At 38.6% G+C, this 25,177-nt stretch overlaps 11 non-coding genes across 11 annotated transcripts; all 11 read right to left on the reverse strand.

The window, feature by feature from the left end:
* Window positions 1–130: 130 nt before the first annotated feature.
* Window positions 131–203, reverse strand: trnaf-gaa (transfer RNA phenylalanine (anticodon GAA)). The gene has a single exon. It is a non-coding gene; the product is annotated as a tRNA-Phe (tRNA).
* Window positions 204–2,322: 2,119 nt separating this feature from the next.
* Window positions 2,323–2,395, reverse strand: trnaf-gaa (transfer RNA phenylalanine (anticodon GAA)). The gene has a single exon. It is a non-coding gene; the product is annotated as a tRNA-Phe (tRNA).
* A 1,574-nt stretch (window positions 2,396–3,969) lies between these two features.
* On the reverse strand, window positions 3,970–4,042 carry trnaf-gaa (transfer RNA phenylalanine (anticodon GAA)). Its single transcript has one exon. It is a non-coding gene; the product is annotated as a tRNA-Phe (tRNA).
* A 1,029-nt stretch (window positions 4,043–5,071) lies between these two features.
* trnaf-gaa (transfer RNA phenylalanine (anticodon GAA)) lies at window positions 5,072–5,144 on the reverse strand. Its single transcript has one exon. It is a non-coding gene; the product is annotated as a tRNA-Phe (tRNA).
* A 1,029-nt stretch (window positions 5,145–6,173) lies between these two features.
* On the reverse strand, window positions 6,174–6,246 carry trnaf-gaa (transfer RNA phenylalanine (anticodon GAA)). Its single transcript has one exon. It is a non-coding gene; the product is annotated as a tRNA-Phe (tRNA).
* A 1,572-nt stretch (window positions 6,247–7,818) lies between these two features.
* On the reverse strand, window positions 7,819–7,891 carry trnaf-gaa (transfer RNA phenylalanine (anticodon GAA)). Its single transcript has one exon. It is a non-coding gene; the product is annotated as a tRNA-Phe (tRNA).
* A 2,666-nt stretch (window positions 7,892–10,557) lies between these two features.
* Window positions 10,558–10,630, reverse strand: trnaf-gaa (transfer RNA phenylalanine (anticodon GAA)). The gene has a single exon. It is a non-coding gene; the product is annotated as a tRNA-Phe (tRNA).
* Window positions 10,631–12,641: 2,011 nt separating this feature from the next.
* Window positions 12,642–12,714, reverse strand: trnaf-gaa (transfer RNA phenylalanine (anticodon GAA)). Its single transcript has one exon. It is a non-coding gene; the product is annotated as a tRNA-Phe (tRNA).
* Window positions 12,715–13,743: 1,029 nt separating this feature from the next.
* On the reverse strand, window positions 13,744–13,816 carry trnaf-gaa (transfer RNA phenylalanine (anticodon GAA)). Its single transcript has one exon. It is a non-coding gene; the product is annotated as a tRNA-Phe (tRNA).
* A 1,575-nt stretch (window positions 13,817–15,391) lies between these two features.
* On the reverse strand, window positions 15,392–15,464 carry trnaf-gaa (transfer RNA phenylalanine (anticodon GAA)). The gene has a single exon. It is a non-coding gene; the product is annotated as a tRNA-Phe (tRNA).
* A 484-nt stretch (window positions 15,465–15,948) lies between these two features.
* Window positions 15,949–16,021, reverse strand: trnaf-gaa (transfer RNA phenylalanine (anticodon GAA)). Its single transcript has one exon. It is a non-coding gene; the product is annotated as a tRNA-Phe (tRNA).
* Window positions 16,022–25,177: the final 9,156 nt, after the last annotated feature.

Raw genomic sequence — 25,177 nt, forward strand, 5'->3', positions numbered from 1 at the left:
TGTTATTCAGAAATTGTTTACTCTGGGAGAAGCGGACTGGTGAACGTTCATAAACCTTGACTTCCGTTACTGTTTTTCCTACTGCAACATATGACTGGGACAAGTTGTACACCATGTTAAAACAGGTCATTGCCGAAACCCGGGATCGAACCAGGGACCTTTAGATCTTCAGTCTAACGCTCTCCCAACTGAGCTATTTCGGCGACAAATATCACTGCGTTTTTCATTAACATTGTCGGCGACATGGTAAAAAATATCACGTCGTCCTGAAGTATAGCATTTAATTCATTTAATTTACACAGAACATCCTTCTTTTCGTTTCCCGCATTGTTCAAATTTCAGAAAGACTTGTTTTGGAATGAGAGAAAAATTTCATCATTAAAGCTAATATTGGTAAAGCTAGGTGTCGAAAATAGGTTTTGTATCTGCTGCTCATTCTGTTTCTTTCTTAGAGAAAAAAGCATTTGCACTGCTTTTGTGAACAATTGTGACACACGATTTCAATTGCTACCCAATTCTGTCTCTACAGGTGAAGGAAGACCAGTTCCACTCGAAGATGTTATTCAGAAATTGTTTACTCTGGGAGAAGCGGACTGGTGAACGTTCATAAACCTTGACTTCCGTTACTGTTTTTCCTACTGCAACATATGACTGGGACAAGTTGTACACCATGTTAAAACAGGTCATTGCCGAAACCCGGGACATTTAGATCTTCAGTCTAACGCTCTCCCAACTGAGCTATTTCGGCCACAAATATCACTGCGTTTTTCATTAGCATTGTCGGCGACATGGTAAAAAATATCATGTCGTCCTGAAGTATAGCATTTAATTCATTTAATTTACGCAGAACATCCTTCTTTTCGTGTCCCGCATTGTTCAAATTTCAGAAAGACTTGTTTTGGAATGAGAGAAAAATTTCATCATTAAAGCTAATATTGGTAAAGCTAGGTGTCGAAAATAGGTTTTGTATCTGCTGCTCATTCTGTTTCTTTCTTAGAGAAAAAAGCATTTGCACTGCTTTTGTGAACAATTGTGACACACGATTTCAATTGCTACCCAATTCTGTCTCTACAGGTGAAGGAAGACCAGTTCCACTCGAAGATGTTATTCAGAAATTGTTTACTCTGGGAGAAGCGGACTGGTGAACGTTCATAAACCTTGACTTCCGTTACTGTTTTTCCTACTGCAACATATGACTGGGACAAGTTGTACACCATGTTAAAACAGGTCATTGCCGAAACCCGGGACATTTAGATCTTCAGTCTAACGCTCTCCCAACTGAGCTATTTCTGCCACAAATATCACTGCGTTTTTCATTAGCATTGTCGGCGACATGGTAAAAAATATCATGTCGTCCTGAAGTATAGCATTTAATTCATTTAATTTACGCAGAACATCCTTCTTTTCGTGTCCCGCATTGTTCAAATTTCAGAAAGACTTGTTTTGGAATGAGAGAAAAATTTCATCATTAAAGCTAATATTGGTAAAGCTAGGTGTCGAAAATAGGTTTTGTATCTGCTGCTCATTCTGTTTCTTTCTTAGAGAAAAAAGCATTTGCACTGCTTTTGTGAACAATTGTGACACACGATTTCAATTGCTACCCAATTCTGTCTCTACAGGTGAAGGAAGACCAGTTCCACTCGAAGATGTTATTCAGAAATTGTTTACTCTGGGAGAAGCGGACTGGTGAACGTTCATAAACCTTGACTTCCGTTACTGTTTTTCCTACTGCAACATATGACTGGGACAAGTTGTACACCATGTTAAAACAGGTCATTGCTGAAACCCGGGACATTTAGATCTTCAGTCTAACGCTCTCCCAACTGAGCTATTTCGGCCACAAATATCACTGCGTTTTTCATTAGCATTGTCGGCGACATGGTAAAAAATATCATGTCGTCCTGAAGTATAGAATTTAATTCATTTAATTTACGCAGAACATCCTTCTTTTCGTATCCCGCATTGTTCAAATTTCAGAAAGACTTGTTTTGGAATGAGAGAAAAATTTCATCATTAAAGCTAATATTGGTAAAGCTAGGTGTCGAAAATAGGTTTTGTATCTGCTGCTCATTCTGTTTCTTTCTTAGAGAAAAAAGCATGTGCACTGCTTTTGTGAACAATTGTGACACACGATTTCAATTGCTACCCAATTCTGTCTCTACAGGTGAAGGAAGACCAGTTCCACTCGAAGATGTTATTCAGAAATTGTTTACTCTGGGAGAAGCGGACTGGTGAACGTTCATAAACCTTGACTTCCGTTACTGTTTTTCCTACTGCAACATATGACTGGGACAAGTTGTACACCATGTTAAAACAGGTCATTGCCGAAACCCGGGATCGAACCAGGGACCTTTAGATCTTCAGTCTAACGCTCTCCCAACTGAGCTATTTCGGCGACAAATATCACTGCGTTTTTCATTAACATTGTCGGCGACATGGTAAAAAATATCACGTCGTCCTGAAGTATAGCATTTAATTCATTTAATTTACGCAGAACATCCTTCTTTTCGTATCCCGCATTGTTCAAATTTCAGAAAGACTTGTTTTGGAATGAGAGAAAAATTTCATCATTAAAGCTAATATTGGTAAAGCTAGGTGTCGAAAATAGGTTTTGTATCTGCTGCTCATTCTGTTTCTTTCTTAGAGAAAAAAGCATTTGCACTGCTTTTGTGAACAATTGTGACACACGATTTCAATTGCTACCCAATTCTGTCTCTACAGGTGAAGGAAGACCAGTTCCACTCGAAGATGTTATTCAGAAATTGTTTACTCTGGGAGAAGCGGACTGGTGAACGTTCATAAACCTTGACTTCCGTTACTGTTTTTCCTACTGCAACATATGACTGGGACAAGTTGTACACCATGTTAAAACAGGTCATTGCCGAAACCCGGGACATTTAGATCTTCAGTCTAACGCTCTCCCAACTGAGCTATTTCAGCCACAAATATCACTGCGTTTTTCATTAGCATTGTCGGCGACATGGTAAAAAATATCATGTCGTCCTGAAGTATAGCATTTAATTCATTTAATTTACGCAGAACATCCTTCTTTTCGTGTCCCGCATTGTTCAAATTTCAGAAAGACTTGTTTTGGAATGAGAGAAAAATTTCATCATTAAAGCTAATATTGGTAAAGCTAGGTGTCGAAAATAGGTTTTGTATCTGCTGCTCATTCTGTTTCTTTCTTAGAGAAAAAAGCATTTGCACTGCTTTTGTGAACAATTGTGACACACGATTTCAATTGCTACCCAATTCTGTCTCTACAGGTGAAGGAAGACCAGTTCCACTCGAAGATGTTATTCAGAAATTGTTTACTCTGGGAGAAGCGGACTGGTGAACGTTCATAAACCTTGACTTCCGTTACTGTTTTTCCTACTGCAACATATGACTGGGACAAGTTGTACACCATGTTAAAACAGGTCATTGCCGAAACCCGGGACATTTAGATCTTCAGTCTAACGCTCTCCCAACTGAGCTATTTCGGCCACAAATATCACTGCGTTTTTCATTAGCATTGTCGGCGACATGGTAAAAAATATCATGTCGTCCTGAAGTATAGCATTTAATTCATTTAATTTACGCAGAACATCCTTCTTTTCGTGTCCCGCATTGTTCAAATTTCAGAAAGACTTGTTTTGGAATGAGAGAAAAATTTCATCATTAAAGCTAATATTGGTAAAGCTAGGTGTCGAAAATAGGTTTTGTATCTGCTGCTCATTCTGTTTCTTTCTTAGAGAAAAAAGCATTTGCACTGCTTTTGTGAACAATTGTGACACACGATTTCAATTGCTACCCAATTCTGTCTCTACAGGTGAAGGAAGACCAGTTCCACTCGAAGATGTTATTCAGAAATTGTTTACTCTGGGAGAAGCGGACTGGTGAACGTTCATAAACCTTGACTTCCGTTACTGTTTTTCCTACTGCAACATATGACTGGGACAAGTTGTACACCATGTTAAAACAGGTCATTGCCGAAACCCGGGATCGAACCAGGGACCTTTAGATCTTCAGTCTAACGCTCTCCCAACTGAGCTATTTCGGCCACAAATATCACTGCGTTTTTCATTAACATTGTCGGCGACATGGTAAAAAATATCACGTCGTCCTGAAGTATAGCATTTAATTCATTTAATTTACGCAGAACATCCTTCTTTTCGTGTCCCGCATTGTTCAAATTTCAGAAAGACTTGTTTTGGAATGAGAGAAAAATTTCATCATTAAAGCTAATATTGGTAAAGCTAGGTGTCGAAAATAGGTTTTGTATCTGCTGCTCATTCTGTTTCTTTCTTAGAGAAAAAAGCATTTGCACTGCTTTTGTGAACAATTGTGACACACGATTTCAATTGCTACCCAATTCTGTCTCTACAGGTGAAGGAAGACCAGTTCCACTCGAAGATGTTATTCAGAAATTGTTTACTCTGGGAGAAGCGGACTGGTGAACGTTCATAAACCTTGACTTCCGTTACTGTTTTTCCTACTGCAACATATGACTGGGACAAGTTGTACACCATGTTAAAACAGGTCATTGCCGAAACCCGGGACATTTAGATCTTCAGTCTAACGCTCTCCCAACTGAGCTATTTCGGCCACAAATATCACTGCGTTTTTCATTAGCATTGTCGGCGACATGGTAAAAAATATCATGTCGTCCTGAAGTATAGCATTTAATTCATTTAATTTACGCAGAACATCCTTCTTTTCGTATCCCGCATTGTTCAAATTTCAGAAAGACTTGTTTTGGAATGAGAGAAAAATTTCATCATTAAAGCTAATATTGGTAAAGCTAGGTGTCGAAAATAGGTTTTGTATCTGCTGCTCATTCTGTTTCTTTCTTAGAGAAAAAAGCATTTGCACTGCTTTTTTGAACAATTGTGACACACGATTTCAATTGCTACCCAATTCTGTCTCTACAGGTGAAGGAAGACCAGTTCCACTCGAAGATGTTATTCAGAAATTGTTTACTCTGGGAGAAGCGGACTGGTGAACGTTCATAAACCTTGACTTCCGTTACTTTTTTTCCTACTGCAACATATGACTGGCACAAGTTGTACACCATGTTAAAACAGGTCATTGCCGAAACCCGGGATCGAACCAGAGACCTTTAGATCTTCAGTCTAACGCTCTCCCAACTGAGCTATTTCGGCCACAAATATCACTGCGTTTTTCATTAACATTGTCGGCGACATGGTAAAAAATATCACGTCGTCCTGAAGTATAGCATTTAATTCATTTAATTTACGCAGAACATCCTTCTTTTCGTGTCCCGCATTGTTCAAATTTCAGAAAGACTTGTTTTGGAATGAGAGAAAAATTTCATCATTAAAGCTAATATTGGTAAAGCTAGGTGTCGAAAATAGGTTTTGTATCTGCTGCTCATTCTGTTTCTTTCTTAGAGAAAAAAGCATTTGCACTGGTTTTCTGAACAATTGTGACACACGATTTCAATTGCTACCCAATTCTGTCTCTACAGGTGAAGGAAGACCAGTTCCACTCGAAGATGTTATTCAGAAATTGTTTACTCTGGGAGAAGCGGACGTGTTAACGTTCATGAACCTTCACTTCCGTTACTGTTTTTCCTACTACAACATATGACTGGGACATGTTGTACACCATGTTAAAACAGGTCATTGCCGAAACCCGGGACATTTAGATCTTCAGTCTAACGCTCTCCCAACTGAGCTATTTCTGCCACAAATATCACTGCATTTTTCATTAGCATTGTCGGCGACATGGTAAAAAATATCATGTCGTCCTGAAGTATAGCATTTAATTCATTTAATTTACGCAGAACATCCTTCTTTTCGTGTCCCGCATTGTTCAAATTTCAGAAAGACTTGTTTTGGAATGAGAGAAAAATTTCATCATTAAAGCTAATATTGGTAAAGCTAGGTGTCGAAAATAGGGTTTGTATCTGCTGCTCATTCTGTTTCTTTCTTAGAGAAAAAAGCATTTGCACTGCTTTTCTGAACAAATGTGACACACGATTTCAATTGCTACCCAATTCTGTCTCTACAGGTGAAGGAAGACCAGTTCCACTCGAAGATGTTATTGAGAAATTGTTTACTCTGGGAGAAGCGGACTGGTGAACGTTCATAAACCTTGACTTCCGTTACTGTTTTTCCTACTGCAACATATGACTGGGACAAGTTGTACACCATGTTAAAACAGGTCATTGCCGAAACCCGGGATCGAACCAGGGACCTTTAGATCTTCAGTCTAACGCTCTCCCAACTGAGCTATTTCGGCCACATACATCACTGCGTTTTTCATTAACATTGTCGGCGACATGGTAAAAAATATCACGTCGTCCTGAAGTATAGCATTAATTCATTTAATTTACGCAGAACATCCTTCTTTTCGTGTCCCGCATTGTTAAATTTTCAGAAAGAGTTGTTTTGGAATGAGAGAAAAATTTCATCATTAAAGCTAATATTGGTAAAGCTAGGTTTCGAAAATAGGTTTTGTATCTGCTGCTCATTCTGTTTCTTTCTTAGAGAAAAAGCATTTGCACTACTTTTGTGAACAATTGTGACACACGATTTCAATTGCTACCCAATTCTGTCTCCACAGGTGAAGGAAGACCAGTTCCACTCGAAGATGTTATTCAGAAATTGCTTACTCTGGGAGAAGCGGACTGGTGAACGTTCATAAACCTTGACTTCCGTTACTGTTTTTCCTACTGCAACATATGACTGGGACAAGTTGTACACCATGTTAAAACAGGTCATTGCCGAAACCCGGGACCTTTAGATCTTCAGTCTAACGCTCTCCCAACTGAGCTATTTCGGCCACATAAATCACTGCATTTTTCATTAACATTGTCGGCGACATGGTAAAAAATATCACGTCGTCCTGAAGTATAGCATTTAATTCATTTAATTTACGCAGAACATCCTTCTTTTCGTGTCCCGCATTGTTCAAATTTCAGAAAGACTTGTTTTGGAATGAGAGAAAAATTTCATCATTAAAGCTAATATTGGTAAAGCTAGGTGTCGAAAATAGGTTTTGTATCTGCTGCTCATTCTGTTTCTTTCTTAGAGAAAAAAGCATTTGCACTGCTTTTGTGAACAATTGTGACACACGATTTCAATTGCTACCCAATTCTGTCTCTACAGGTGAAGGAAGACCAGTTCCACTCGAAGATGTTATTCAGAAATTGTTTACTCTGGGAGAAGCGGACTGGTGAACGTTCATAAACCTTGACTTCCGTTACTGTTTTTCCTACTGCAACATATGACTGGGACAAGTTGTACACCATGTTAAAACAGGTCATTGCCGAAACCCGGGACATTTAGATCTTCAGTCTAACGCTCTCCCAACTGAGCTATTTCGGCCACAAATATCACTGCGTTTTTCATTAGCATTGTCGGCGACATGGTAAAAAATATCATGTCGTCCTGAAGTATAGCATTTAATTCATTTAATTTACGCAGAACATCCTTCTTTTCGTGTCCCGCATTGTTCAAATTTCAGAAAGACTTGTTTTGGAATGAGAGAAAAATTTCATCATTAAAGCTAATATTGGTAAAGCTAGGTGTCGAAAATAGGTTTTGTATCTGCTGCTCATTCTGTTTCTTTCTTAGAGAAAAAAGCATGTGCACTGCTTTTGTGAACAATTGTGACACACGATTTCAATTGCTACCCAATTCTGTCTCTACAGGTGAAGGAAGACCAGTTCCACTCGAAGATGTTATTCAGAAATTGTTTACTCTGGGAGAAGCGGACTGGTGAACGTTCATAAACCTTGACTTCCGTTACTGTTTTTCCTACTGCAACATATGACTGGGACAAGTTGTACACCATGTTAAAACAGGTCATTGCCGAAACCCGGGATCGAACCAGGGACCTTTAGATCTTCAGTCTAACGCTCTCCCAACTGAGCTATTTCGGCCACAAATATCACTGCGTTTTTCATTAACATTGTCGGCGACATGGTAAAAAATATCACGTCGTCCTGAAGTATAGCATTTAATTCATTTAATTTACGCAGAACATCCTTCTTTTCGTGTCCCGCATTGTTCAAATTTCAGAAAGACTTGTTTTGGAATGAGAGAAAAATGTCATCATTAAAGCTAATATTGGTAAAGCTAGGTGTCGAAAATAGGGTTTGTATCTGCTGCTCATTCTGTTTCTTTCTTAGAGAAAAAAGCATTTGCACTGCTTTTGTGAACAATTGTGACACACGATTTCAATTGCTACCCAATTCTGTCTCTACAGGTGAAGGAAGACCAGTTCCACTCGAAGATGTTATTCAGAAATTGTTTACTCTGGGAGAAGCGGACGTGTGAACGTTCATGAACCTTCACTTCCGTTACTGTTTTTCCTACTACAACATATGACTGGGAGAAGTTGTACACCATGTTAAAACAGGTCATTGCCGAAACCCGGGACATTTAGATCTTCAGTCTAACGCTCTCCCAACTGAGCTATTTCGGCCACAAATATCACTGCGTTTTTCATTAACATTGTCGGCGACATGGTAAAAAATATCACGTCGTCCTGAAGTATAGCATTTAATTCATTTAATTTACGCAGAACATCCTTCTTTTCGTGTCCCTTATTGTTAAAATTTCAGAAAGACTTGTTTTGGAATGAGAGAAAAATTTCATCATTAAAGCTAATATTGGTAAAGCTAGGTGTCGAAAATAGGTTTTGTATCTGCTGCTCATTCTGTTTCTTTCTTAGAGAAAAAAGCATTTGCACTGCTTTTGTGAACAATTGTGACACACGATTTCAATTGCTACCCAATTCTGTCTCTACAGGTGAAGGAAGACCAGTTCCACTCGAAGATGTTATTCAGAAATTGCTTACTCTGGGAGAAGCGGACTGGTGAACGTTCATGAACCTTCACTTCCGTTACTGTTTTTCCTACTACAACATATGACTGGGACAAGTTGTACACCATGTTAAAACAGGTCATTGCCGAAACCCGGGACATTTAGATCTTCAGTCTAACGCTCTCCCAACTGAGCTATTTCGGCCACAAATATCACTGCGTTTTTCATTAGCATTGTCGGCGACATGGTAAAAAATATCATGTCGTCCTGAAGTATAGCATTTAATTCATTTAATTTACGCAGAACATCCTTCTTTTCGTGTCCCGCATTGTTCAAATTTCAGAAAGACTTGTTTTGGAATGAGAGAAAAATTTCATCATTAAAGCTAATATTGGTAAAGCTAGGTGTCGAAAATAGGTTTTGTATCTGCTGCTCATTCTGTTTCTTTCTTAGAGAAAAGAGCATTTGCACTGCTTTTTTGAACAATTGTGACACACGATTTAAATTGCTACCCAATTCTGTCTCTATAGGTGAAGGAAGACCAGTTCCACTAGAACAGGGGTGGGCAGATTCAGTCCTGGAGGGCCGCAGTGGCTGCAGGTTTTTGCTCCAACCCAGTTGCTTAATAAGAAGCCCTTATTGCTCAAGTAACACTTCAGCTTCACTTTAGTTGTCTCGCTCGTTAAGATTTTGAACCCTTATTGCTTATTTTAGTCTTAAACAGCTGTACTCTCGGTTTTTAATTGCTCCTAATTAGCAATAAAAGGCAAATGACAAAAGAGACCAGCATTTCTCCATTTAGCTTGTTACCATTTACACCTGTGTGTACTTATCATGCACTATTGGGTTTAATAAAATACTTGGAAAGTGAAGAGAAAAAAGTGAAGCACTGAGAATAACTCAAATCTTTTGGATGATATCCTTAGAAAGGAAAAAAAATCTAGGATATGAGAATGACTTGACATGGAAGAGTTAAAGAAATAGCAAGCCATGAAATTAAATAATTGAAAAGGATTGTTTTTTAATTAAGCAACTGGGTTGGAACAAAAACCTGCAACCACTGCGGCCCTCCAGGACTGAATCTGCCCACCCCTGCACTAGAAGATGTTATTCAGAAATTGTTTACTCTGGGAGAAGCGGACTGGTGAACGTTCATGAACCTTCACTTCCGTTACTGTTTTTCCTACTACAACATATGACTGGGACAAGTTGTACACCATGTTAAAACAGGTCATTGCCGAAACCCGGGACATTTAGATCTTCAGTCTAACGCTCTCCCAACTGAGCTATTTCGGCCACAAATATCACTGCGTTTTTCATTAACATTGTCGGCGACATGGTAAAAAATATCACGTCATCCTGAAGTATAGCATTTAATTCATTTAATTTACGCAGAACATCCTTCTTTTCGTGTCCCGCATTGTTCAAATTTCAGAAAGACTTGTTTTGGAATGAGAGAAAAATTTCATCATTAAAGCTAATATTGGTAAAGCTAGGTGTCGAAAATAGGTTTTGTATCTGCTGCTCATTCTGTTTCTTTCTTAGAGAAAAAAGCATTTGCACTGCTTTTTTGAACAATTGTGACACACGATTTAAATTGCTACCCAATTCTGTCTCTACAGGTGAAGGAAGACCAGTTCCACTAGAAGATGTTATTCAGAAATTGTTTACTCTGGGAGAAGCGGACGTGTGAACGTTCATGAACCTTGACTTCCGTTACTGTTTTTCCTACTGCAACATATGACTGGGAGAAGTTGTACACCATGTTAAAACAGGTCATTGCCGAAACCTAGGATCGAACCAGGGACCTTTAGATCTTCAGTCTAACGCTCTCCCAACTGAGCTATTTCGGCCACATACATCACTGCGTTTTTCATTAACATTGTCGGCGACATGGTAAAAAATATCATGTCGTCCTGAAGTATAGCATTTAATTCATTTAATTTACACAGAACATCCTTCTTTTCGTTTCCCGCATTGTTCAAATTTCAGAAAGACTTGTTTTGGAATGAGAGAAAAATTTCATCATTAAAGCTAATATTGGTAAAGCTAGGTGTCGAAAATAGGTTTTGTATCTGCTGCTCATTCTGTTTCTTTCTTAGAGAAAAAAGCATTTGCACTGCTTTTTTGAACAATTGTGACACACGATTTAAATTGCTACCCAATTCTGTCTCTACAGGTGAAGGAAGACCAGTTCCACTCGAAGATGTTATTCAGAAATTGTTTACTCTGGGAGAAGCGGACTGGTGAACGTTCATAAACCTTGACTTCCGTTACTGTTTTTCCTACTGCAACATATGACTGGGACAAGTTGTACACCATGTTAAAACAGGTCATTGCCGAAACCCGGGACATTTAGATCTTCAGTCTAACGCTCTCCCAACTGAGCTATTTCGGCCACAAATATCACTGCGTTTTTCATTAACATTGTCGGCGACATGGTAAAAAATATCACGTCGTCCTGAAGTATAGCATTTAATTCATTTAATTTACGCAGAACATCCTTCTTTTCGTGTCCCGCATTGTTAAATTTTCAGAAAGACTTGTTTTGGAATGAGAGAAAAATTTCATCATTAAAGCTAATATTGGTAAAGCTAGGTGTCGAAAATAGGTTTTGTATCTGCTGCTCATTCTGTTTCTTTCTTAGAGAAAAAAGCATTTGCACTGCTTTTGTGAACAATTGTGACACACGATTTCAATTGCTACCCAATTCTGTCTCTACAGGTGAAGGAAGACCAGTTCCACTCGAAGATGTTATTCAGAAATTGTTTACTCTGGGAGAAGCGGACTGGTGAACGTTCATAAACCTTGACTTCCGTTACTGTTTTTCCTACTGCAACATACATCACTGCGTTTTTCATTAACATTGTCGGCGACATGGTAAAAAATATCACGTCGTCCTGAAGTATAGCATTAATTCATTTAATTTACGCAGAACATCCTTCTTTTCGTGTCCCGCATTGTTCAAATTTCAGAAAGACTTGTTTTGGAATGAGAGAAAAATTTCATCATTAAAGCTAATATTGGTAAAGCTAGGTGTCGAAAATAGGTTTTGTATCTGCTGCTCATTCTGTTTCTTTCTTAGAGAAAAAGCATTTGCACTACTTTTGTGAACAATTGTGACACACGATTTCAATTGCTACCCAATTCTGTCTCTACAGGTGAAGGAAGACCAGTTCCACTCGAAGATGTTATTCAGAAATTGTTTACTCTGGGAGAAGCGGACGTGTGAACGTTCATGAACCTTGACTTCCGTTACTGTTTTTCCTACTACAACATATGACTGGGAGAATTTGTACACCATGTTAAAACAGGTCATTACCGAAACCCGGGACATTTAGATCTTCAGTCTAACGCTCTCCCAACTGAGCTATTTCGGCCACAAATATCACTGCGTTTTTCATTAACATTGTCGGCGACATAGTAAAAAATATCACGTCGTCCTGAAGTATAGCATTTAATTCATTTAATTTAAGCAGAACATCCTTCTTTTCGTGTCCCTTATTGTTAAAATTTCAGAAAGACTTGTTTTGGAATGAGAGAAAAATTTCATCATTAAAGCTAATATTGGTAAAGCTAGGTGTCGAAAATAGGTTTTGTATCTGCTGCTCATTCTGTTTCTTTCTTAGAGAAAAAAGCATTTGCACTGCTTTTGTGAACAATTGTGACACACGATTTCAATTGCTACCCAATTCTGTCTCTACAGGTGAAGGAAGACCAGTTCCACTCGAAGATGTTATTCAGAAATTGTTTACTCTGGGAGAAGCGGACTGGTGAACGTTCATAAACCTTGACTTCCGTTACTGTTTTTCCTACTGCAACATATGACTGGGACAAGTTGTACACCATGTTAAAACAGGTCATTGCCGAAACCCGGGATCGAACCAGGGACCTTTAGATCTTCAGTCTAACGCTCTCCCAACTGAGCTATTTCGGCCACATATATCGCTGCGTTTTTCATTAACATTGTCGGCGACATGGTAAAAAATATCACGTCGTCCTGAAGTATAGCATTTAATTCATTTAATTTACGCAGAACATCCTTCTTTTCGTGTCCCGCATTGTTCAAATTTCAGAAAGACTTGTTTTGGAATGAGAGAAAAATTTCATCATTAAAGCTAATATTGGTAAAGCTAGGTGTCGAAAATAGGGTTTGTATCTGCTGCTCATTCTGTTTCTTTCTTAGAGAAAAAAGCATTTGCACTGCTTTTGTGAACAATTGTGACACACGATTTCAATTGCTACCCAATTCTGTCTCTACAGGTGAAGGAAGACCAGTTCCACTCGAAGATGTTATTCAGAAATTGTTTACTCTGGGAGAAGCGGACGTGTTAACGTTCATGAACCTTCACTTCCGTTACTGTTTTTCCTACTACAACATATGACTGGGACAAGTTGTACACCATGTTAAAACAGGTCATTGCCGAAACCCGGGACATTTAGATCTTCAGTCTAACGCTCTCCCAACTGAGCTATTTCTGCCACAAATATCACTGCGTTTTTCATTAGCATTGTCGGCGACATGGTAAAAAATATCATGTCGTCCTGAAGTATAGCATTTAATTCATTTAATTTACGCAGAACATCCTTCTTTTCGTGTCCCGCATTGTTCAAATTTCAGAAAGACTTGTTTTGGAATGAGAGAAAAATTTCATCATTAAAGCTAATATTGGTAAAGCTAGGTGTCGAAAATAGGTTTTGTATCTGCTGCTCATTCTGTTTCTTTCTTAGAGAAAAAAGCATTTGCACTGCTTTTGTGAACAATTGTGACACACGATTTCAATTGCTACCCAATTCTGTCTCTACAGGTGAAGGAAGACCAGTTCCACTCGAAGATGTTATTCAGAAATTGTTTACTCTGGGAGAAGCGGACTGGTGAACGTTCATAAACCTTGACTTCCGTTACTGTTTTTCCTACTGCAACATATGACTGGGACAAGTTGTACACCATGTTAAAACAGGTCATTGCCGAAACCCGGGATCGAACCAAGGACCTTTAGATCTTCAGTCTAACGCTCTCCCAACTGAGCTATTTCAGCCACATATATCACTGCGTTTTTCATTAACATTGTCGGCGACATGGTAAAAAATATCACGTCGTCCTGAAGTATAGCATTTAATTCATTTAATTTATGCAGAACATCCTTATTTTCGTGTCCCGCATTGTTCAAATTTCAGAAAGACTTGTTTTGGAATGAGAGAAAAATTTCATCATTAAAGCTAATATTGGTAAAGCTAGGTGTCAAAAATAGGTTTTGTATCTGCTGCTCATTCTGTTTCTTTCTTAGAGAAAAAAGCATTTGCACTGCTTTTGTGAACAATTGTGACACACGATTTCAATTGCTACCCAATTCTGTCTCTACAGGTGAAGGAAGACCAGTTCCACTCGAAGATGTTATTCAGAAATTGTTTACTCTGGGAGAAGCGGACTTGTTAACGTTCATGAACCTTCACTTCCGTTACTGTTTTTCCTACTACAACATATGACTGGGACAAGTTGTACACCATGTTAAAACAGGTCATTGCCGAAACCCGGGACATTTAGATCTTCAGTCTAACGCTCTCCCAACTGAGCTATTTCTGCCACAAATATCACTGCGTTTTTCATTAGCATTGTCGGCGACATGGTAAAAAATATCATGTCGTCCTGAAGTATAGCATTTAATTCATTTAATTTACGCAGAACATCCTTCTTTTCGTGTCCCGCATTGTTCAAATTTCAGAAAGACTTGTTTTGGAATGAGAGAAAAATTTCATCATTAAAGCTAATATTGGTAAAGCTAGGTGTCGAAAATAGGTTTTGTATCTGCTGCTCATTCTGTTTCTTTCTTAGAGAAAAAAGCATTTGCACTGCTTTTTTGAACAATTGTGACACATGATTTAAATTGCTACCCAATTCTGTCTCTACAGGTGAAGGAAGACCAGTTCCACTCGAAGATGTTATTCAGAAATTGTTTACTCTGGGAGAAGCGGACTTGTGAACGTTCATGAACCTTCACTTCCGTTACTGTTTTTCCTACTACAACATATGACTGGGACAAGTTGTACACCATGTTAAAACAGGTCATTGCTGAAACCCGGGACATTTAGATCTTCAGTCTAACGCTCTCCCAACTGAGCTATTTCGGCCACAAATATCACTGCGTTTTTCATTAACATTGTCGGCGACATGGTAAAAAAATATCACGTGGTCCTGGAGTATAGCATTTAATTCATTTAATTTAAGCAGAACATCCTTCTTTTCGTGTCCCTTATTGTTAAAATTTCAGAAAGACTTGTTTTGGAATGAGAGAAAAATTTCATCATTAAAGCTAATATTGGTAAAGCTAGGTGTCGAAAATAGGTTTTGTATCTGCTGCTCATTCTGTTTCTTTCTTAGAGAAAAAAGCATGTGCACTGCTTTTGTGAACAATTGTGACACACGATTTCAATTGCTACCCAATTCTGTCTCTACAGGTGAAGGAAGACCAGTTCCACTCGAAGATGTTATTCAGAAATTGTTTACTCTGGGAGAAGCGGACTGGTGAACGTTCATAAACCTTGACTTCCGTTACTGTTTTTCCTACTGCAACATATGACTGGGACAAGTTGTACACCATGTTAAAACAGGTCATTGCCGAAACCCGGGATCGAACCAGGGACCTTTAGATCTTCAGTCTAACGCTCTCCCAACTGAGCTATTTCGGCCACATATATCACTGCGTTTTTCATTAACATTGTCGGCGACATGGTAAAAAATATCACGTCGTCCTGAAGTATAGCATTTAATTCATTTAATTTATGCAGAACATCCTTCTTTTCGTGTCCCGCATTGTTCAAATTTCAGAAAGACTTGTTTTGGAATGAGAGAAAAATTTCATCATTAAAGCTAATATTGGTAAAGCTAGGTGTCAAAAATAGGTTTTGTATCTGCTGCTCATTCTGTTTCTTTCTTAGAGAAAAAAGCATTTGCACTGCTTTTGTGAACAATTGTGACACACGATTTCAATTGCTACCCAATTCTGTCTCTACAGGTGAAGGAAGACCAGTTCCACTCGAAGATGTTATTGAGAAATTGTTTACTCTGGGAGAAGCGGACTGGTGAACGTTCATAAACCTTGACTTCCGTTACTGTTTTTCCTACTGCAACATATGACTGGGACAAGTTGTACACCATGTTAAAACAGGTCATTGCCGAAACCCGGGATCGAACCAGGGACCTTTAGATCTTCAGTCTAACGCTCTCCCAACTGAGCTATTTCGGCCACATACATCACTGCGTTTTTCATTAACATTGTCGGCGACATGGTAAAAAATATCACGTCGTCCTGAAGTATAGCATTAATTCATTTAATTTAAGCAGAACATCCTTCTTTTCGTGTCCCTTATTGTTAAAATTTCAGAAAGACTTGTTTTGGAATGAGAGAAAAATTTCATCATTAAAGCTAATATTGGTAAAGCTAGGTGTCGAAAATAGGTTTTGTATCTGCTGCTCATTCTGTTTCTTTCTTAGAGAAAAAAGCATTTGCACTGCTTTTGTGAACAATTGTGACACACGATTTCAATTGCTACCCAATTCTGTCTCTACAGGTGAAGGAAGACCAGTTCCACTCGAAGATGTTATTCAGAAATTGTTTACTCTGGGAGAAGCGGACTGGTGAACGTTCATAAACCTTGACTTCCGTTACTGTTTTTCCTACTGCAACATATGACTGGGACAAGTTGTACACCATGTTAAAACAGGTCATTGCCGAAACCCGGGACATTTAGATCTTCAGTCTAACGCTCTCCCAACTGAGCTATTTCAGCCACAAATATCACTGCGTTTTTCATTAACATTGTCGGCGACATGGTAAAAAATATCACGTCGTCCTGAAGTATAGCATTTAATTCATTTAATTTACGCAGAACATCCTTCTTTTCGTGTCCCGCATTGTTCAAATTTCAGAAAGACTTGTTTTGGAATGAGAGAAAAATTTCATCATTAAAGCTAATATTGGTAAAGCTAGGTGTCGAAAATAGGTTTTGTATCTGCTGCTCATTCTGTTTCTTTCTTAGAGAAAAAAGCATTTGCACTGCTTTTGTGAACAATTGTGACACACGATTTCAATTGCTACCCAATTCTGTCTCTACAGGTGAAGGAAGACCAGTTCCACTCGAAGATGTTATTCAGAAATTGTTTACTCTGGGAGAAGCGGACGTGTGAACGTTCATGAACCTTGACTTCCGTTACTGTTTTTCCTACTACAACATATGACTGGGACAAGTTGTACACCATGTTAAAACAGGTCATTGCCGAAACCCGGGACCTTTAGATCTTCAGTCTAACGCTCTCCCAACTGAGCTATTTCGGCCACAAATATCACTGCGTTTTTCATTAACATTGTCGGCGACATGGTAAAAAATATCACGTCGTCCTGAAGTATAGCATTTAATTCATTTAATTTACGCAGAACATCCTTCTTTTCGTGTCCCGCATTGTTCAAATTTCAGAAAGACTTGTTTTGGAATGAGAGAAAAATTTCATCATTAAAGCTAATATTGGTAAAGCTAGGTGTCGAAAATAGGTTTTGTATCTGCTGCTCATTCTGTTTCTTTCTTAGAGAAAAAAGCATTTGCACTGCTTTTGTGAACAATTGTGACACACGATTTCAATTGCTACCCAATTCTGTCTCTACAGGTGAAGGAAGACCAGTTCCACTCGAAGATGTTATTCAGAAATTGTTTACTCTGGGAGAAGCGGACTGGTGAACGTTCATGAACCTTGACTTCCGTTACTGTTTTTCCTACTACAACATATGACTGGGACAAGTTGTACACCATGTTAAAACAGGTCATTGCCGAAACCCGGGATCAAACCAGGGACTTTTAGATCTTTAGGGCCACACTCTCCTACCTGAGCTATTTCGGGTATGAGTCTCCCACTCCCACTTGAATTTTTCATTAACATTGTCGGCAACATGGTAAAAAATGTCACGCTTTCCTGACGTATAAAATTTAATTCAAATTTTTAAAGTTCAATCTTGTTTCAAGTTCCACCTTTTTCTGTTAAACAGCTTCATACGGCCTGTTTGCTCTGTTAAAAGATTTTCAAAACCTGTCAGAACAATATGCTACATTTCCAAATACATACTCTTAAGCCCATATAACTGCTTTGTACATTTTAATATATATATATATATATATATATATATATATATACAGTATATTTATTTACCAAGCTTAGTTTTGTAATTTCTGTATTGTTCCCAAAACTCAGAACTTGCTAAATATCACATCACTTAATTAGCCCAGGAGTCAATTTAAAAGTAGAAGCTGGTTGAAAGAAAAAGCTGCAGAGACAGGGGGGCCACAGGACCAATTTTGGGAAACACTGATGTGTAGCAATTTTCATTCTTCACACTGGTATTGTCAGGACACAATTAGGACGTTGGATTTTTCAACCTTATATTCCATCATACAATATAATAGATCTTTATCAGTAATGGAATTATGGACCCGGTGATAAGGAAGTATTTGTGTTTTCAGTGTTTGAGTGTCTGCTCCCTTTTAAATATCACTGCCTGTCAGTTTAATGTTGGAACTGCAGTGTTTGATGTGGATCAGTTGATATGTCTTCAATCTGGTTTAATTTTTGTGAGATCCTTTTGTTTTTGACAGGAGTGGTGGAAACTTTGTCATATTGTTCGACTATTTATTCTGGAAGCCTTTTGGTCATGCAGCAGTGTATAGGCATTTAGAGGGTTTTGCATAGAGCTAGAATCTAGCACTCCCCAATTTTCTTTACCAGTGGTTTACAGGTGTCACTAGCATTACCACTACTGTTTTCTGACCAGTCTTGACCTGTAACAAGTGCAATTGAAGGATTAGTCACCACTACCGGAAACTCTTGGGAGGACCCCAGAGCTGTAGTGGACATCACAAGTGAATGTGTGAGTACACCTGAATGCATGTAAATTTGTCCTTTTCTTTCAAGACATATTGCAATAATACCATTGGCCAACAATGGTAGTTGTTGCTGCCTGAGTCAGATATGATATTTACCTGTTGTTCACCCATACAATATCTACAGAATAAAAGAGAGCATGGCACCATTTGGATCTTGCCCAGCCACACTCCATTGGCTCATGTAAATTCTGGAAGTCTGGGATGAGGTGTTCATGCTCACAGTACTAGGGTTGGAGGGAAGAAGTCTATGCACTAAGCCTGTATACCAGTTCTCATACATCACACTGGTATTGGCAGGGTACAAGTTGGAACTGGCATTTTTCACCCAGATGGTCCATCAAATCATACAAAATATCTTTATCAGTAGATGGGTCTTGCTGTACAGGGTATTTAGTTTGATTCTGACAGCAGTGGTTGAGTTGTCCTGTGGTGGTTGATCTGCTTCTTATATTGGGCTTTTCAGAGCCCTTGATAATTCTATGCTGCTCAATCACATTTCCTAATTCTTCTATGTCTTTCCATGTCTGCTGGAGGAACAACCTGACAACACATTCAGGCAGAGCATTAACTAGGAAATCACAGGAGGTAATCTCAACTACTTGTGTACTGAAGTACTCCTTATTTTGTCCCTTTGATTGAATGTCTACTCTCTTACAGTGCATTCACAGTCAAAGCACAACTCTCAGCATTTCATGGCATGGAAACTTGAGGCAACACCATAATAAGTAAGAATCTTTTTTTTTGATTACTGAGTAGCTGGCTGATAGTCTGTTATCCAAGTCATATTGAGCGTCTCTGGTCAGAAAAGGAGTCAGGATATGTACCCATTCTGACTATGGATACCGCTGGCAATTAGTAGGACACACGAAGACCAGTAAGTACACTTTGAGGCACTTTTCTTAAGTGGAAAGAGTACCTAAGACTTTCTCCGCCTTTTGAGTGATCTCTGCAGCTCATCTTGCTGCTGCTTTGGTGAAATGTTGATTTGCAGCATGTATCTACAGCTGTTGTACTTGTTTCATAAGGTTTTGCACTAGGATTGTGAAGTCTTTTGGATTGGTTAAACAACCCTGATAACTATGTCACTATGAAAAAACAAAACAGAGAACAAAATGAGGTTTGAGGTCCCAGAGAATGCCATTGTTAATGTGGATGTCTGGTAGACAAAAGAAAAACCAAGAGTTTGCAATACATTATCACCAATATTAAAATGAGTACTGGCTGTTGTTTTTTATTGTTTAAGATTATAGAACACAATTTTTTAACCCATTTTTTTTATCACTAGCTAAAGATTTTCTTTTGCCTCTCGCTGATAAAACAGAAAAATGTGGACAAATGGAATGGTAATTTAAATTTATTATATTGATTCTTGTCATTTTCAATAGTATAGCTTTTCATGTTTCTATTTTCTAATAAACATATCAGATTCGCTTAAATAGGAATTCAGAAACATCAGATATGCTAAAAATAGCATGGTGTTGGCTCAAGATTTATTTGAATAGCTGTACACAGGATTGTTCCCATGTTTTCATACAAAGATTGGATGCTAGTCCACGTCCTTCCATATCTTTTATAATGGTGGTTGAATGACGTCATGCATTGCATCGTCTTCAGCCACATGGCTGGCACACAGGAAAACATTAAATAAAATGATAGTATGATGACACCACAAAATAACAATAGAATAAGCAACAACACTAATAAAATAATATTTAATCCAAAAAATAAACAATGATTAAGGATATTACCAACAGTGACAAAATTCTGGTGCATAAAATATTCAATATTATCACAAAATAGTAACATTTACATTCTGAAAGATTACTTTTTATTTCTGATGACAACATCAGACAAAGTATCACCAGCGTTTAATCCATTCCACCTGGTCACCTTGAAGCAAAAGAAGCATGAATTCCAAGAAGTATCAGAATTTAGAAATTAAATCCATGAACTAGAGGCAGCAGTATTGACTTAGGACTATGATATTGTAGGAACTGCAGAGTCATGGCTAAATGAGAGTGATGGATAGGAATACTGTATATTAGTGGCTACATATACTTCAGGAGATATAGACAAGGAAGGAAAAGAGGGGCTGTTGCGCTGTATGTGAAAAATAATATTCAGGCCCACATCTTTGAAATGGAAGACGGAAACACATAAGAAGCACTGTAGGTTAAACTACAATTGAAGAAAGCCAGAGATTTGGTTATTGGAGTTTGCTACAGGCAGCCAAATTCTGATATGTTAGATAATAACATTATTTAATCAAATAAGACATGTGCAGCAAAGAGGACATAGTGGTCATGGGTGATTTTAACTTTCTAAAAATTGATTGGGAAACCCCTACCAGGAATAAAAAGAGGTAACTGAAGTGGTGGAGTTGACAAATGACTGTTTTTTTCTCCCACTTTGTCTCAAGCCCAAAACATAGTGATACCTGTCAAGATCTCATCTTTTCAAGCAATAAAGACAGAGTAACAAGAACAGATGTTACTGAAAATATAAGCAACAATGATCAAAATGTGGTAACATTTGAGATAATCTTGAAAACAAAAAATGTACACTGTGAAAGATCAGAGGTCGGGACAGCCCCCTATCCTGAATACATACTGGAAGACCACACAAGTCCAAAACCACACGCTTTTATTTTTTTTTTGCTGCCTTTTCACAGCACACAATGCCCACAATTCTCTACAGCATTTAACTCTCAGTCCTTTTCTCTTTCTCTTCTCTTTCTTTCTTTTCTTCTGCCGCCTCCAATCCTCTCCCACAAGCTTTGTCCTCCACCTCCCGACTCTGGCTCCTTGAATGGAGTGAGGAGGACTCCTTTATACTGCACACGGCAGCGCTCCAGGATTTCCCTGACGATCATCCTGCACCACTTCCTGATGTGGTGAAAGTGCTGCATGGGCACCTGGAAGTATTCCAGCTGCACCCGGATCCTCTCCCGGCTGCACTTCTGGGTATGCTGGAAGTGCTGCATTCACAGGCTCAGAAACTGTCCAGGCACCCCCTGGCGTTGGCTATGGGCCCTAGCAGGGCTGAGCTTCCAAGCTCCATGCCCGTGGCCCCGATGCAATCCAGGGGGTTTGCCCTGTCATGTATAGGGGTGATATTGCTTCTCTCCTTCCTTCCATAATAAAGGCATCCAGGCTGGGCAAGGGCCCCAGCCGTCCACCAAAACACCAAAAGAAAGACTCATAACTTGAGGAAAGCAGACTTTATGGGGATGAGGAAGTATCTATAAAATATCAAATGGGAAAGCAAAAACTCGGCAACTATAAATGATAGTTGATCCTGGCTCAAAATAATTTCTTCAAAAAAGCAATAAAGCAAAAAGACTAAAGAACCCCTAAATAGGAGTATAAGTAGGATAAACAGGAGTATTACAAAAATAAAACTGAAAAAAATCACTGTACAAGAAAATTAAAAAATGACAGATAATTCTGACATAGAGGAATACTGGAAACTACAGCAAGAGACTGAGAAAAGCAATCAAAAAGTCAAAAGAGAAACCAAAATAGAAATTGCTAGTGAAGCCAAAACAAACAGCAAGCATTGTTTTCAGTACAACTCCAGTAAAAAGCCGATGAAACAGAATTTAAGAAACATTAGGGACACAAATGGAGAAATCATTGAAAATGAGAAGGAAATCGCAAATGAACTGAACCAATATGTTACCCAAGTATTTATAAAGGAAGACACAAGTGCAGATATAAAAACAAACTGAGTTCAAAGATTTTAAAATGGAACACTAATAAAATCCCTTGATCTGATGAGATTTTACCGATTGTATTGAATGAAATGAAAGACGTTATCTATAAACCCTTACAGTATTAGGCATATTTCTGCAGTCACTTCAAAAAAGAGAAGTACCTGAAGACTGGAAAGATGAAAACGTGACTCCAATCTTCAAGAAGGGAAACAAAATGAATTCTAGTAATTACAGTGAAATGCAAAATTATAGAAACTATAATAGAAAATAAATTAGAAAAAATACTTAAATGAAAATTACAGTAATCCCTCGCTATATCGCGCTTCGCCTTTCGCGGCTTCACTCCATCGCGGATTTTATATGTAAGCATATTTAAATATATATCGCGGATTTTTCGCTGCTTCGCGGGTTTCTGAGGACAATGGGTCTTTTAATTTCTGGTACATGCTTCCTCAGTTGGTTTGCCCAGTTCATTTTATACAAGGGACGCTATTGGCAGATGGCTGAGAAGCTACCCAACTTACTTTTCTTTCTCTCTCTCTTGCGCTGACTATATGTGATCCTGATGTAGGGGGTGTGAGCAGGGGGGGCTGTTCGCACACCTAGACGATACGGACGCTTGTCTAAAAATGCTGAAAGATTATCTTCACGTTGCTGCCTTCTGTGTGCAGCTTTTAAGTATGCTGCACGGTGCTTCGCATACTTAAAAGCTCAAAGGGCACGTATTGATTTTTTTATCTGTCTCTCTCTATCTCTCTCTAACTCTCTCTCTCTCTCTCTCTGCTCCTGACGGAGGGGGTGTGAGCTGCCGCCTTCAACAGCTTTGTGCCGCGGTGCTTCGCATACTTACAAGCCAAACAGCCCTATTGAATTGTTTGCTCCTTTGAAGAGGAAGATATGTTTGCATTCTTTTAATTGTGAGACTGAACTGTCATCTCTGTCTTGTCATGGAGCACAGTTTAAACTTTTGAAAAAGAGACAAATGTTTGTTTGCAGTGTTTGAATAACGTTCCTGTCTCTCAACAACCTCCTGTGTTTCTGCGCAAATCTGTGACCCAAGCATGACAATATAAAAATAACCATATAAAACATATGGTTTCTACTTCGCGGATTTTCTTATTTCGCGGGTGGCTCTGGAACGCAACCCCCGCGATGGAGGAGGGATTACTGTATATTCTAAATAGCAGCCAGCATGTGTTTATGAAAGAAAGATCCTGCCAAGCCAATCTTTGAGATTTTTTTGTTGAGGCAACCAGTATAGTTGACAAAAGCAAAGCATATAAAAATAATTTACCTTGCCTCTCAAAAGCTTTTGATGCATTCTCACAGTAAAGATCAATTTTGAAAATTGAAGCTGTAGGCATAAAAGATAACCTACAAAACAGGTTCTCTAGTTGGTTAACTGGCAGGAGACAAAGAGTACAGGTTAGAGGAGAATGCTCCACATGTAGTGAGGTCTTCAGTGGGGTCCCTCAGAGCTTTGTCCTTGGACCTTTAGTTTTTTGAATTTATATTAATGACATTGTTTCTGGTATAATTATTAAACTTGTGAAATTTGCAGATGACGCTAAACTTGAAGGAATGGCAGACACTGAGGAGACAGCAAAAAGAATTCAAAAAGACCTGGAAATCCATCAGAACTCAGTGAATACCTGGAATATGCAGTTTAATGTAAAAAGTGCAAAGTGCTACACATGGACAAAAGGAACATCAATTATAAATACAAGATGGGAGACATCTGATATAGTAAGCAACGTTTGAAAAGTATTTATGTGTATATATTGACACTACATTTTCTTGGACTAAGCAATGCACAGAAGCAAATAAAATGTTAGGTTATATTATAAAAACCGTGGAATTTAAGTCAAGGGACATTACACTCGAACTATATAATGCACTAGTAAGGCCACATCTGGAGTACTATGTGCAGTTTTTGTCACCGTGGTACAAGAAAGACATAGCAGCATTTGAAACTATGCATAGGAGAGCAACCAGATGCATCTCAGGACTTAAGGACATGTCCTTCTGTCACAGACTCAAGAGAATTAAACCTGTTTAGTCTTGAGCAGAGGAGACAGTGTGAGTACCTAATCCAGGTATTAAAAATCCTCACCAGCAATGGTAAAGTAGATCCAGCAATATTCTTTCATCTTAAGGGTGAATCACATACTCGAAGATATCAGTGGAAATTAAGGAGTACTGCATTTAAAACTGAAGCCAGGAAGCACTTTTTGATGCAAAAAGTTGTGAGACTGGAACAAACTACTAAGACATGTAGTTGAAGCAGAAACCTTGACAACCTTTAGTAAGAATCTGGATGAGATATTGGGACAGCTTAGCTAGTAGCCAAAGAAATGGGGTTGATGGACTGAATGGTCTCCTGCCATTTGTCAAATTTCTTATGCAATGACCTAAGTAAACTCCCAAAGAAGATAAAATGGTCTGAAATTAATCATATGGAGCTCCAGATCATGTGAACTGTAGCGTGGTAAGACTGTTACATTCCTGCTGTCGCACCAGTTGTTGTTGATCATCAGACATGCAATTCCACATTTCGATTTGCTGGACTCCTCTATTCTGTACAGACAATAAACAGAGAGTGGTTCAGCAGGTCGAACAGCATGATTTTGTACCATCAGAGTCAGCCATGTTTCTGTAAGGCAAAATATGTTTCAGTTCCAAATGTCTCACTGGAACTTTATCCTTGCTCTGATGTCATCCACCTTGTTCTCCAGTGATTGAAAATTGGCTATTAGGA

Source organism: Erpetoichthys calabaricus, chromosome 5 (assembly GCF_900747795.2).
Source record: "Erpetoichthys calabaricus chromosome 5, fErpCal1.3, whole genome shotgun sequence".
NCBI classification, from domain to species: Eukaryota; Metazoa; Chordata; class Cladistia; order Polypteriformes; family Polypteridae; genus Erpetoichthys; species Erpetoichthys calabaricus.